Source organism: Salminus brasiliensis, chromosome 5 (genome assembly GCF_030463535.1).
Source record: "Salminus brasiliensis chromosome 5, fSalBra1.hap2, whole genome shotgun sequence".
In the NCBI taxonomy this organism is placed as follows: Eukaryota; Metazoa; Chordata; class Actinopteri; order Characiformes; family Bryconidae; genus Salminus; species Salminus brasiliensis.
Genome location: NC_132882.1, coordinates 31,946,085 through 31,962,203, shown reverse-complemented (window position 1 = coordinate 31,962,203; position 16,119 = coordinate 31,946,085).

Sequence of the window (16,119 nt, the reverse complement as noted above, 5' to 3'; positions counted from 1 at the left end):
TCTGATCCAACGGACGTTTTATTTCGAGATCATCTTTGTCACAGATGTTTCTTCTAAAATTGCTGAGGAGAAAAAGCATTAGACAAAAACATCAAGACATCAACATGAGTTCTCTTTCTTGTCTTGAGTTAATTTCTTTTAAGACTTCATATTTTTCTTTTAGAATAAACATGAATTAGTAAAATAATGAAAAGGCAGCCAAATCATTCAGATGTTAAGGACTAAAGCTTTGTAACTCTGATTAAACACATTCAGTTCAGCAAACGTAAACAACTCTCCCATCAGTTTTACCTTTCATTCAACAGAAATAATTCTGCAAAGTGAAATAAATAAATAAATGAATGAATAAATGTGTCCACAGTAAGAGCTTCAGTTTGGTCATCGGAGATTCCAGTGAGATGATAATTTACTTGATCAAGGATTCTGCAAAACTACTGATTTATTTGATTAAAACTTAAATTTGTATAGTTTAAGAAACCAATGTTATTATTTTATAAATCTGTGCACAGTGTGAGACTTCATTAAGATCTGTAATAAAACTCAATAGGAGACACTTGTGATTAGTTAGGTCTTTATCTCAGGAGACACATTTGAGAAGTAGGAGACTTTGATGTCTTTCCTTCTGATATTCTTGCTGGAAAAATGCAGCATGGCCAGCTCAAGCTGGTTAAGATGGTTGACCAGCTTAGCTCTTGAACAGCATAGGGTATATTTTTATTATGAGTTTGATGCTTTAGTCAGAGACAACCAAGCTTGGCCATAGTGGTTGATCAGCATGAGCAAGCTGGTTGACTAACATGACCAGCAATCAGCAAGAGCTGGCTTACCAGCATAGTGTATACTGTCCCCTGAATGATCAGCTATTCGACCACTTTGGGCTTCATGTACCATGTCAAACCATCTGAAACCAGCTACCAGCAAAAGCTGGTCTTAAGCTGGGTTTTTCAGTAGAGTATCATTGTTGTCTGGGAGAAACTATACTATCTCCTCTTTGATTTTCTTTCATACGATAACACAAATTCTAGGTATGAAAATGATGCCAAAAATTGTCATTGGAAAGGTTAAAATAGTACTATACCCTGTACATGATGTTGTGTTTCCTTTGTAAATAATATTTGGCCTATGTATATATATATTTCTTAAAAAGACTCAACATTACAGATGATAGAAATACAATGAAAACATTCGAAATGCAAGCCTTATCCAGCTATATGTAAAAGGATACAGTGTGGACCTGAATAAGAGGCAGAGTAAGAGTACTTTCTATACAAATACTGGCTGCACTCTTCAAAATAAAGGTACTTAAAGGGACCTAACATTATTTTTTGTAAGGTTCATTAAAGAACTACATTTGTACATGAGAATATTTAATGGTGAGGGTTTCAAGTTGAAAGAACCTTTACATAATTTATACTTTCTGTCATTCTGTTAGACCCTTAAAACACCTATGGCCCGCCGGCCCGAAAGTGTTATTACAAACGTCTATTACCCAACAGTAGACTTCTACAGAAGTCCCTGTAGTTGAAGACTGTACGTTGAAGCCAAAGACCATTCAGAAACCTTCTTTTATAAAAGTGCCAAATTAAACGTCTCAGTCTTAGAAAACAAACACTCAGAGAAGTACAAGAACATTAAATGCTTACTTAAGTACGGGGTACTAAGTGAAGGTGACCTCTTTACTTGCCTGCTCTCACCACTCCAGCTAAAAGGTGCCTGGGGCGAGAAAATATGCCTCGTTCTCTGTGAGTGATGATCTCTTCGCTTTGATTCTTAGAGGAATTACAGTCTGTCATGGCAACCGTTGGCTGTCCAATGCTGTTTTACTGGGGATATGAGCAGCACCTCTGGCTGGACAGCTCTCATTTTCCACCCTTCAGATAGGAACAGTCACGTCATTAAGCACATTTGCAAGTCTTACAGTGTGTTTGTGGATGTGTTGCCCCCCCACCCCTCACCCTGTATTTATTTAAGCACCAACAGTCATTTTACATGTACTGTACATTTACAACCAATATATATGTAAGCCTAATATATGGGCCTCTCTTCTGATTGGCTGTCTGATATTGTGTCTCTCTTAAACAGCAGTCTAGGCAGGCTGCAAATAAACGACTGGAATCGTGCGTTATGCAAGAGCATTGGGGATGACTGTTAGGAATCCATGCAGTGCTCCACTAGTTCTCATTGCTAGCCTTAATCACAGATCTACTAAAGATGTCAAGTACTGTGGCTCCATATTGACTTGTTTAGTATTATCTAAGCTTAGAGTTGCTTGAATTCTAGTTTATTCAAACTAGCTAGGATATTTTCTGAGTGAGCAGAAATGAAGCACTTTTGTAAGTCGCTATGGATAAGCGCGTCTGCTAAATGCCGTAAATGTACTAACCAGCCCCCGAAATCCATCTCAAAAACAGTGCCATTCCTTCCACCTTCAAAATACATCATCAGGAGGGGGGTTCCCAGCACCGATGTAAGAGGCAAGCAGCATGTTTACAACAGATCAATGGCTAACATTATCAGGAGATTGTTGGCCATACATAATAGAACATAATTGTGTAGCATGGCCCTCCCTCTCCCCCCTCACTCATTGTCATGCTAGCCAACGCAGATGTTTGTTAGCTGTTGCAACGCAATCAAAAGTTAGCGTCCAGTGTCCAGTCACGTTAATGGCAGTTTGAGAAGTAGTCGTCGCCTGGCTTCATGGGTCTCAGAGGTGGGACATGCTAGCCTTCACCCTCTCAGGGCTGGAGTTTTACCCTAAATGACCAAATTGGCAGAAAAACTGACCAGAGTGTCTCTTTATTGGTGCACCTTCCTATTCTTAATTCTTAGCTAAGATCAAAACTGACTGCTCTGTTGCCAAATGGAGGCCATTAGTGTCAAGATACTGGGGTAAGACTGCATTTTCACACGGCTGGTGGCCAACCTCTAAAAAGCAAGGTATTGATCATGTCTAATTGTATTTTTGGCTAACTCCATTTCAGACCTCTTTGGCCGACACCAGAGAAGTTGCAGGCAGCAGCAGCGGAAGAATCCCACAAAAAATATCAAATCAAAATGAACAGCAGCCCCCCAAAGTATGCTTTCATAAATATGTATGAGTCACATTAGGCCTTCCAGACGCACACACACAGTATGGTGATGATGACTACAGTTCACAAAGCCCTGCCAGGCACTGCAGCGGAAACTAGAGGAAACTGGGCAGAGTGGTTGAATGCACTCTGTGTGTGTGTGTGTGTGTGTGTGTGTGTGTGTGTGTGTGTGTGTGTGTGTGTGTGTGTGTGTATTTAGCTCTTTGTGGGAAAACATGAACATTTTGACGCTGTAGGGATGGTTGGCTGCTCTCCATGAGGAATTGTGCTAAAACAGCAGCAGATTTTAGAAAAAAAAGCAAATGAGACTAAAGCTGATGTTTTGGCAGTGCTATTCGGATCCAGACATTATGGTGTTGACTCATGGATTCTGATTCCAAGTATTGGGAATCAGTAGAGTTGAATCCAAAAGATGATGGCAAAATAAAGAATACAGTAATGAGTTCATCTTGACATATTAGCTGCATTTGACAGGCCAGCTAACTTGCTAATTAAATGCTAATTAATTGCTAATTAATTGACTATCTGGGCTACACTGTACCTTCTTCTCCTCTGTCTAACTAAGGTTTCATATTATTGGTGATTATGCTTGATTGTAAGCATGTGTTTAAATTTGACTTCTGTTCATGCAGAATGAAATACAGCAACACTGCCATGCTGAAACCCCCAGCTCAAGACCAGCTTTGGAGCACTGGTGGACCAGCGTGGTCAGGCAGACTGGTCATGCTGCTTGATCAGTGTGGCCATGCTGCTCAACCAACGTAATCATGCTTATGTTGGTCAAGCAGCATGGTCTTGCTAGTTGCCCAGCATGGGAAATACGTGCACCTTTACAACAAGGCAGGAGACAATCTTTTTAATACCCTTATTATCAGAAGGAACAATGAATAAGCAGGTGTCCAAATACTTGTGTGTAAAGGTAATAGTCTCTGTGGGGAACTGAATCCAATAAGATTATATATTTAGATATATCGTTTATGAGAATGGCTCCCAGTCTTTTCAAAAAAAGGCAGGAATACACACTGATTGTTTGTAGGTGTAGGCCTGTAGGTTTAGGCTGATGATGTAGCACAGAAGCCTTTATTTCCCATAGGTGTTCTGATATAGCAAGATGCTGTTAGAGAAAGAAAGTTCCCAAGTTTTTACAATTACTTAACAAAAAGTATCTGCACCTATCCTGGTTTTCAGTATGATTGCACCAGGCTGCCCTAAGAACATTCACCAATGATCCTACATTTCAAAGTTATAGATAAGGGGTTTTCTGTGTTTGTGTCAGTAATTGTGCACATGCACAATGGCCCAGCATATGTCTTTAGTCACATATGTACGTGACCCTCTTAAGATCAGGCTGCCCTGAGAACATTTACCAATGTTCCTATATTTCTTTGTAGTTGTAGATACTGGGTTTTCTGTGGTCATGCCATGCTCTATAACAGGGGGTTGCCAGTGGTATCTGCAAAGGCCTGGTGTGGGTGCAAGTTTTCATTCCGTCCAAGCAAAAGCACACCTCATATAACTGCTCGAGTGTTTGAAGACTGAGACCAACTGATTGAACAAGTGGAATCAGTTGGGCTCCTTCTTGATTGGAATAAAATCCTGCAGCCACATCGGCCCTATGTGGATAAGATTGGTGATGGTTTTTTAACCCTGTTCCAGGCTGATATTTTTAAATACCCATTTTTTTCTGGATTTGCTTTCAACCATGGTCTAGTGCACTTCTAATAACTTTGTGGAGACTACAGATCGCTCTGACAGTATATTTCGAGAGTGCAGTTTACATTCAGCAGGGCTGCGTTCAAGTTTGGTTTGAGGTTCAGTAAGCTGAATCTAATTAGCAAGTGGATTTGGTTAATTTGCTGCTTGAGTAACTAAGGGGGAAATTACATTTTCACATGGATGATTTGCATGTTGGATCGCTTTGCTCCATAAATAAACGGAAAGAATTCATTTTGGAATGTGTGAGTTGTGTTTCATTAAGTTCTCATTTGATCTAAAGGCAGTTGCTGTGATATACTGGTCTAGAATCAGTGGTCAGTTTCTGACCAGAGCCTCTCTTGGCTGGATATATGGACCCACAATTAACCTAGCAGCAACACAGACATGTTGTTGTGCCGATATACTTGTACACACACACACACATACACACACACACACACATACACACTAACATGTCAGTGCTGTGCTGGGAATGATCTATGGTCAGAAACTGACCATTGATGAATGGGGTAGAGTGCAGTTGATAAATTGTACATTAACAGATGGTCTACAGCTTAAAACTGCACGCCTACAGTATATAGTGACCTATACGGTAGGAGGAAGTCATTAAGGGGATGCTGAGTGTATATGTATGTTCTTTGAGAGATTTATAGCCTTCAGCAGATGATCACACTCAGAGTGAATTACAGAAGTGTTTTTTGTTCTCTCAGAAAATATTCTTAGCTACACTCCTAAAAATAAAGGTGCTAAAAAGGGTTCTTTGAGTGACACGAACTGGTACCATAAAAAAAACATGCTTGTAGTCAAAAAGTCAGAGCGTGAGGAAACTTTTAAATGAGTAAAGAAATTGGTTTAAATATTTAGAAGGTTCTTCATGCTCACACACTTTTGTCATTCTTTGTAAAAACTAAAGAGGGGGTTAAAATATTATTGCATTATACGATGGGGAGTAGCGTAAGGGTGCACATATTTGTCACTGTACTATGTACAGTGAAACGTGTCCTCTGCATTTTACCTATGTGTAGTAATGAATACACACACACATTAGTGAACTAGGGGCAGTGAGCACATACACAGCCAGAGCGGTGGGCAGCTCCAACAGCAACTCCAGCGCCCGGGGAGCAGAGAGGGCCCAACAGTGGCAGATTGCTGAGCCCGGGTATCGGATCCACAACCATGTCATCAATATCCCGAAGCTCTAACCGCTGAGCCACCACTGTCCCACAAGCTGCCAGAAAGTACACGTATCATTTCTTTAGATGATAATGATATATCGACTTGCGCTGTAACCAACTTGCTTAGCTAGCCTTTGCTGAGCTAGCTCAGCTGCAGCTCCATTGAGTATCAGACAGCTCAGTGCAGCTACTGTTGATGAACTGCTGAGCTCTGGACACAAGTGCTGAGAATAAAAATTCAGTCTGAGTTTGAGAGAGTGAATTCAAGCACACTGCTTTTGGATAGACAGAAAGCTGCAGCAGACTTGCTAAGCTAGCCTTTGCTTAACTAGCTTGTCTACAGCTCAGTGCAGCTGCTGTTGAGTAAGCTAACTGCTGAGCTACCGACACAAGTGTTAAAAGTAAAAACATGTGTCTGAGAGTCAAGTCGAGCGACTGGTGTTGGGAGAAATGGAGCTGTTCTGCTGTGTTAGGACTGGCAGAGGGCTATTTAGGCTTAGATAAGTTAGCTAGCAGGCTGAACACCATAGCACAGTCCGTGTTCCAGATAACTGAGGCTCAGATCACACACGTTTCGAGAATAAAGCCTCATTGCCGAATGTTCTCAGGTATTTTCAAAATGTTTTTAGGCATATTTAGCAGACTGGCTCATCCAGATTTGCTTGCTGTTCAGCAAACTTACTACTACAGTGGGCTTGTTACCAATCAGTGAACTCCCACAGCATCTCTGCCCTGTGGCCCTCTAAAATGCACATGGGGACTGAGCTTTTTTGGCCATAAATTAGATTGACACTCGAAAAATTTTGAAAACTCATCATCATGTTGATGGTATACGATATTAACGAAATACAAATGAACCCTTCTTTTATTTTTAACAGTGTAGTATGAATATGTATAAGTCCAGAAATGCCCTTGAGCTGAGATACTGCCAGTCACTTGTGATACATAGATCCAGAGATGCACAATCCTGGGACAGACTACATGCGTTTCATGTATCATGGATTTATGGATCGATTCTGTACCACTGTTGTCAAATCAGAAAAAACAATAGAAGAAATGGTGACAGTATCACTATATTGAGAACAAATGAGCTGACAATTATCTTGTCCAGTTTTGACTCTGGCTTTTACAGCAGCTGAAAAAGGCTAGAAAGTGGAAGGCATTGTGCTGAAGAATCAGATGAAAGAAAAAGAAAAATCAATAGAAAAAATGCCCATTAGATGCATTCATTCTGAAATGAGCTGAATGGATGCTCTGTTCTGCTCAATTCAGACAGAACAGACAGAAAGCAAGCAGTTAAAATAAGGATAATGGTGGATGGGCTAATGATATGCTACCATGATCTAAGAAGTGCATTTTTCAAAATATAAGGCTTATACTTATGCAACATGTATTACTTATGTAACACTCAACCCTTAAAGAAACTTCCGTTCTCTCGTCACACAAATGCACCTAAAACAACAGAAGCACACACACACACTATTACAGGACAAATGAAGCGCAGGCAGCTGGGTCATGGCTATTAGGAAAAAAAAACATACATTATTCATGGGCAAAACATGTAGCAGGCCATGCTGTAGCCTGGTCCAAATCATAAAGAGATGCAGCTTTGATCCAGTTCAGGGTGAAATTATTGAGAGAACATCTATTAACAGTCTCTCTGTGTTTTGCTCTCTCTCTCTCTCTCTCCCTGTCTCTGTATATACATGGGCTTATCAGCAGCTGCATGAATGCACACACACGGCAAGGTCATCAGAATGACCTTTATAAATATAACCCGCCTTACTCAGCTTCTGACATCAGATGCAGCCACACAATACCAAGCCATTTTAAATGCATTCTGGTAGGCTGGAGCCCTCAGTACAGGCTGTTTCCTTCAATACAGTGCATCCACATACAAAAATGTTGCATTGCTGGCATGGTGATCATTGCAGGTGCTCATTTGGACTGCTGAATCAGACCTGAATATTGTCAGTTAAGTCTAGGGGTGAATGTTCGTGTGTAAGGTGAGTGTTGAGGTCAGTCTCAAGTGTCTGCCCTGTGAGTCAAAGCCAAATCACAAGTCTCTAGGGTGCGAGTCTGTCTCCGGTCTTGGTGCGAGTTTTTGGAATTTGAGTCTGATTCAAGGGTCTAGGGTGTGAAACTCTTTGGGGTCAAATGATCAAGTCCTGAATCTTTCAAGTTAATCTTGAGTTGAGTCTAGAGTCCCTAGAATGCAAGTCCAAGTCTCGACTCCCTGGAATTTGAATTCAGATCAAGTCTCTTGGTCTTTAGTATGCGAGTCAGAGTTAATTCTTGAGTCTCTGGGTGTGAGTCTGAGTCAAGTCTTAAGTCTCTGGGTGTGAGTCTGAGTCAAGTCTTAAGTCCAAGTTGAATCCTAAGTCTCTGCTGTGCAAGTTTGAGTCAAGTGTTTGGGTTCTAGTCCATGTAAATCAAGTATTAAATATCCAGTTTGAGTCGAATCTCAGGGTTGTGAATCAGAAGCGGGTTGGATCTCGAGCCTCTAGGGTGCTAGTCCAAGTTGAGTCTTTGGGGTGTGAGCAAAAGTTAAGTCTCAAATATTTAAGTTCAAATTCATCAAGTCTTGAATCTCCAGGCTGCAGGTCTGAGTCGAGTCTCTGGGTTATGAGTCTGAGTCAAGTTGGATCTTGAGCCTTTAAAGTGTGAGTCCCTGACAAATGAAGAGTGTCTGGTGGGCAAGTCCAAGGCAAGTCTTGAGTCTCTTGGTGTGAGTCATGAGACTGCGAGTTGAGAGTCCATGTTTAATCTAGAGTTTCCAGGGTTCTAGTCCATGTCAAATTGTAAGCCTCTGGGGTGTAAGTCGAGAACCCAGATCTCTGGGTTCGAATCATTAAAGCCTTTCAGGTACAGGTCTGAGTCAAAGTCTGTAGCGGGCATGTCTGAGTTGAGTCAAATCACCAGTGCCTATGGTGCAAGTCCGAGTCAATTCTTAAGTCTCTGGGTGTGAGTCTCAGTTGAGTCTTTGCAGAGTTGCAGAGTTCAATCTAGAGTCCCTGGAAGTCTGTTAGTCTATAGTGTATAAGAGTTAATTGGGTCTCTGGGTGTGAGTCTGAGTCAAGTCTTGAGTCTGCTGTGAGAGTCCAAGTTGAATCTTGAGTCTCTGCTGTGCAAGTCTGAGTCATGTCTCTGGGTTCTAGCCCATGTGAAGCCCAAGTGTTGAATCGTTTGCAGGTTTGTCATAAATTCACAAAATACTGTGACACAACTGTGATTCAAACTGATAATGCTACTCTGTAATTGGGCCCTGAGAGACTGAGCAGTCTAATGCGCTGCCACTATGGCCTGGGGGTCGCAAGTTTAAATCCTGAGGCATGGGGATTCAAACTCACTTACTCATCACAGAAGTTTAGCCATCAGAGTCCGGGAGAGCACAATTGGTCATGCTCTCTCCAGGTTGGATAGATAGTGCTTTCTCCCTTTATTACTCTAAAGTGATGTCCTTCACAGGCTTGGGACAAGGGACCCGGTGCTTTCCTCCAAGTGTGTCAGCAGCCCGGTAGTTTGAAAAGAGGCGGTGGCTAGCTTTGCATTTAGAAAATGTCGGTGGCACTAGCAATGGGTTAATTTGCAGTAGGAAATTGGGGGGGATGACAAACCTATGCAAAATCATTCTTAAATCTCAGCAGTGTCAATGGCACGACATGCAGAGTACATTTCAATCAGAGTATTTGTGTCATTTTTATGGGCCACAGATCTCAGAATTGGAGCCTCAGATTCTAAGACAAAGATAGAAAATATCTTTGATATTTTATAAAATAAGAAAAAAGTAAAAGTCCAGTGGCCTGCATGGATATTTTTCCACACCTTCAAATTTCACTCTTGGACGTTTTAGAATTTTCTGCATCTCACCATCCAAATCATCCCAATCTGATGAATACTGAGGTCTGGATTCTGGGTTGAGCATTTACATTTACATTTATGGCATTTAGCTGACGCTCTTATCCAGAGCAACTTACAAGGTAACTCATATTACAGAGGTGGGTCAGTGTAGTGTTAGGAGTCTTGCCCAAGGACTCTTATAGGTGTAGCGCAGCATAGTCACCCAGATCGGGAATCAAACCCCAGCCTCCCACATGGTGTGGTAGCTCAGTGGCAGGTAGTGGTGTTATCTGTTGCGCCACACCAACCAGGTGAGCACCTCTCAGACCCACAGCATTGAGTAGTCATTTCACATTATACAATCCTTTTAATTATCTGAAGCGAGATTGGTTCATGTATTTTTTTTATTCATATCTGTCTCAAAGAGGAAAGCTTTAAACCAGGGGTGCACAACTCTAGTCCTGAAGGGGGGGGGTCTCCTGAAAAGTTTGTTAGTTGCCTTACTCAAACACACTGAGGGATTCTCAACATAAAGTACTCCAAGTTTGGACTAGTGTACTTGGTAGTACTGACCTGACGATTTGGACTCATAAGTACAAGCTCCAGAGGACATTCTGGGATATTTGGCTATGCCAGGTCCTCACAGGTAGAGCAATACTTGGGCTAACTGATGAGTAGAATTGTCAGACCCTCGGTATCGATCGGGGCCGCCGCCCACAGGCCCATAAAATGACTTCCGCCTTGTTTCCTGTTAATTTGTGTTTGATTCATGTTCGTGTGTTGCACCTGGGACTGGGAGCACTTAAGGAGCTGCCTGACTGCTACTCAATTGATTCTCCAAGCGGCGGTGGTGTGTTCATGTTGGCTTGTGTTCTGATCTGGTTCGAGATATGTTCTAGTCTGTTTCTAGAGGCAAGTGCATTACGTCACTTCCTGCTCATGCTCCTTCGCGGCTCCAGCTCACGAGGCAGTCACGGCATACTCAGGTTGGGCTTGCCTTGTTATCTAGTCAGGCAGCTGACTCTCCAGCTAACCCTTTTGTTTACTCAGAGCATGGCTCTGGTTCTCAGTTCTAGTTTCCCCTGCATCCCAAGCTAGGCTTGTGGTTTCATTTGTCCCCTCTGGTTCATCCCTGGTCACTCCCTGCTCCTCCAAGTCCCAGGTTTGTTGTGTTCACCACTTGGTTTGTCACCTTCTGTTTATGTTCTAGTTTTGACCATTAGTTTGCTGCACATTGTTTTCTCTGCACCTTGTTTTGTATGCCCTTTTGTGTTCAGTAAACATCTTGCTTAGTTCCATCTCTTCGAGTGTTCATCCCATCTTGTCTGGCCATACACAATTTATCTTGTGTGTCTGTGTGTGGTTGTCTGTGAATATACTATGCACCATAAAAAAAATACACTGTAGTCAATGTGTTGTTAGTAGAGGTGACAACTTTGTTTGCTGATTATTCCTTGAATTCTAGTGAATATGTGGATGTGTTCAGTTCCACCAGCAGCTCCCCTGATTTACTTCCATGAAGGTCAATTTGGGCTTCCTCAAAAAAGGCATTTCGTACTACACTATATGTACTGTTCTAATAAGTGCTAATAACCATTGGAAGCTAAACCATTGGACCATTGAAATTCGAACGACTTGTTTGTTGCTTACCTGAGTTGTGCTAGCTAACATTTATGGGAAAATCTGAAATGACTCCTTGTTCCCTATGTAGTGCACTATGTAGATCATTAAATGACGACTTCTACACCTCAAATAATACAATTCACAAAATATAGAGCCATTTGTGTTGCCGCCATAGGATACACATATCCTACTGACATATAACTGAGTTAAGAAGTCATGCTGCCCTGATCTGATTAGGGCCCTATTCAGGGAGCCTTCTCATGATATTATTGACGACTTTGCCTCAAGGAGACTTGAACTTGAAAAGATCATTTCTAAAGGTAAGATTTTCCCATCAGCAACTTAAGCCCTATTCGGACATGATTTGTTTTCCATGGGGAGGTGGGGTAATGTAATTATTACCGGAGTTTAACAGTGATTTCAGTCCTGTCCAAATGCACCGATGTGTCAGTAAAGATTCTAACACCTTTTAAGTTATATCAATTTTTGTGAATCGACATGTGGTTAAATATTAAATCAATTGTTCTGCGTTGTTTCTCGTGTATGGAAACTCTAGACAAGGCATTGGCATAGATACCTTGGGTCGTTCAAGTCAGTGCCAAGCGTCAAGTACAGCTCTCAAATCTAGAAGGTGTGTAATATAGCCTATAGCCTACTCTAGCCTCGAAGTCAAATTTCATTATAAGTTGGCTTTAAGACTGGTTATCATCTTCTAACACTGTGTCAGTGGTCACAGGATGCTCTTTCGGAGGCGACAGCAGTGCGTAAGTCAATTAGCCACTCCCATCTCAGTCATTTCTTATCCGTGCAGATCGGTGATGCATTTTACAGACGTCCTGTAGTAAAATTGCATTACTCCACCTCCCTGTTTTTAAAACTAATGCGAATTGGGCGTCAAGTGAGAAATGAGGAACTCCTGTTCCTAAATAAGAGAAATGATTGGGTTGTTAGGATCAACTGTAACTGGAATGAGTATGCTTGGTCGAGGATGCTTGGTATAGAATGGAGATATGAGGTTTAAGTGGGAAAAAAGGCCAAGTAAAACAATACTTGGGACTTAGGAAGGCTAGAACTGGCAATGGATTGGTGACTAAATACTGGAATTCCACTGGTTTTTGTTTGTATTTATTCTTGTGCATTTTTTATCAAATATACAAATGCATATTGCGCAGAAAAATAGCTTTACGCATCATGTTCTCAGACGGCCTAAGACTAAGTACTGTTTGCAGGAACAGTGGTGTGAATGTGGACAAAGAACCTTGTATTAATTCTGATTAGCTGATAGCAAATGTGTGCTTTTTTTTAAATGGGGAATTAACTCATCTCAGGCCCCTCCTCATGCTACAGCACACTCCTCCATTTGACACTGGATGGCTAAATAAATCTCATAGTAGAAGATTAATCATCCACATTCAATTTACCTGTCAGTCCTGTCTCTCTCTGTGATGCCCAAGGGGGTGTGGTGGAGGGTGAGAGAGAGAGAGGGGGGGGGGGTTGAGCTGTTCTTAGAGCACAGCATTTTCATCTTTCCTTCTCCTCAACACACACAGATCACACATGCACACCAGCTCATATCTACGCTCCTCCTATCGCTGTCTGTCATCAAAAACAACATATTAGCTCGTATTTTATGTTTCTGAAAGCAGCGAAATGCTGAGAAAATGCTTCATATGCACTGACAGGAGAAGATTGCATGCAGTATGTGTGTTTGTGTGTAAGACAGAGAAAGAGAGAGCAGCAGATGTTTGGGTTGATACATTCTAACCTTCAGAAAGCAAAAGCAGACATACACTTCCTCGCTGCTCCTCTGTTCATGCCCAACCCCCAACACACACACACACATTTTCAACAGTTGTAACACAGATAAGCATCCAGCCAAAACTCCAGCTTAATGACAGTTTGATGAAAAAAGTGTTTTTCATTGCATCCAGGTCTGAGCTGTATCCTGCTTTCGCATGACAGCAGCCAACTTGTCATGGACACATCACTCATAAACAAGCACAGTGCCATTGGCCTCATTGGTACTGTGCAAAAGTCAGAGACCATCATCCATCTATCTTCTTATCCTTCTTATCCTGTTCTTCCTGCTCAGGGCCGCAGACGGCCTGGAGCCTGCCTAGGATTACTGTTTGGAATTACTGGCAGGAATATCCCCTGGACAGGGCACCAGTCCATTGTAGAGGTGAGTTAAGAACAAGAGTTTCCAAAACTGAAGTTGGCTCCAAAGGTATAGAAAAGAAATTTGAGCCTCAACAATCGCACTTAACCTTGTGGACCACCAGAACTACCCAGCTCCATGAAAATGACCTTCTAAACCACTTGTACTGTACTGTATGCGCAACATATGCAGTGATAATTGCTTGAAATGAAAGATGGTGAGTGCCATCGCCCAGACAGATTGATTTGGAAGCTTCTACATCATGATAAGAAGCTCTGAATCATTCCTTAACAGCAACTCCAGTTGCAAAATGTCACATCATACACAAACTGACAGTGCTATGAAACACAGCTGACCAAAATTTAACCAAGCAGCCAATTGTCATGGGTATATTTGCATATTTGGTCTGACAAATTGGGGGCGGGATGCCGCCAACATCAGTTGGCATCAGCTATGTATACATTAAACCAGTTGTACAATGGTGACCATATTCTCTTAATCTCTAAAGCTTTACATGTCAATAGTAAAAACCCAACTAGAATAATATGAAAAAAACATTAATGACATATTTAGCAAAGGGATTTAGTTTTGTTTCCATTTTACATGTATTTTCCACCTGTCATTGATATTTTTGGTTTAATCTTCATGTTGCTGAGATGATGATAAACCATCTCCATGTGATCTCCTCGAAATGATCTCGCATAAAATTTCTAAATTTCAAAAAGAGGCACGTCCTCTCTGCAATTGTCCAATTACTTACAGATCCCTGAAATGGAAGGGCAGTGTATTAAAAGGGCTGCAATTTCTGCACAGTTCTGCCAATGTGAAGGTACATCAAAGCCGACATTCTGCACTTTAACCTGATTGTTTCGTTTCTAAAGCAAAATGCTGCAGTACACAACTGCACAAGATGGCAAGACTTGTTTCTCTGCAGAAGCTCATTTTCTGCACTTTATGCGTTTTACTCTCCACACATCTGCATCTTAGTCTTGGTCTTGGTCAAGTCCACGATACACAACTGCAGTAATGAAGCTTTCAAAGATCATTGTGTTTGTGCAGTTAGGAGTGAGAGCTGGTGCTGTCCATGGTGCTAATCACATTTCATTTAGAGCATATACTCAATGGCCACTATTAGAAACCCCTGCCTTGTGGGTCCACTCACAGCCTGATGGTATCACAACTGGGCCTGATGCACTTGTAGCAATATCTGTGTCGTGCTGAGAACGATCCGCCACCCAAATAACATCTGAACAGCAGCTGTCCTGTGGTAGAAATAATGATAGATGGTTAAAGGCCTGATAAATTGTGCATTAATACTATATATTATATACTAACTATATAGTGACCTTTACGGTAGGTAGAAATAGTCAGACGGTAGAGTTTCTTCTACAGTGGATGGTAAATGTATCCACTGTACTGCCATTATTAGCGGTAAACATTCCCTGGAGCTTGCTGGTGCACTACCACTACACTCAATGAGCAATGATGTGAGCTTGTTTTTTATTCTTTGAGCAACAGATCGCGTTTTAGTGCTGCACTGCGAATCTCTAATGCAATCAGCTGCGTGAAATCTGATTAAACTCTTCCACGATATGCATCACAAAGTCTGCTTATTGCATTTGTAGACTTATTGTCTGCATATTGTATTCATGATGCTTCACTTCTTTGTGTATCTTGAACACAAGTAGGTAATAACCTGCTGAATTTCTTATATTGCATTTAATGGAAACCTGCCATTTTCTAATATCTCACACTGTATATTCAAGATAATTGCTAGCTTCATAGATCTAAAGTGGCATGCAAATGTTTGGGCACCCCTGGGCAAAAGTATCTGTTGCTGGGTAGAAGATGACCTAATTTCCATAAGGCATAAAGTTACACAATGACACATATCTTTCATATTTTAGGTAAGATGTTTTTACTTCTATCCTTTAGAGCTTCAAAATACTGAAAAAGGAAAAGGGTCCGAAGCAACAGTTTGATACTTAGTAGCACCACCTTTGGCCAGTATCACAACTTGTAAACGCTTTTTGCAGCAGCTAAGAGTCTTTTGTGAGAGTCTCTGTGAGATTCTTGGGCTGTCTTGCAGCACTGATTTTTTTTAAGTCACAGATTCACAGATGATGTTTAGGTTGGGGGCGGTAAGGGCCATGGCAAAACTTTCAGCTTGTTTCTCTTGAGGTATGTTTAGGATTAGCATTATCCTGCTATTGAAGCCATCCTCTTCCCATCCTTAATTTTTTTCACAGACTGTGTGATGTTTGCTTCCAGAATTTGCTGGATTTTCACTGAATCCATTCTTTCCTCAACCAGTGAAATAGAAGTCACAAGTCCAACACAAGCATGATTGATCCACCCCTGTGCTTAACAGATAGAGAGGTGTTATTTTCATGACATTCTGCTGCTTTTTTTCTCTGAACATACCTTACATGCTAATTGCAGCCAAAAAGTTCTAGTCGACCATCATCCACAGGACCTGTTTCCAAAATGCATCAAGATTGTTTAATTGTTGAAGCAC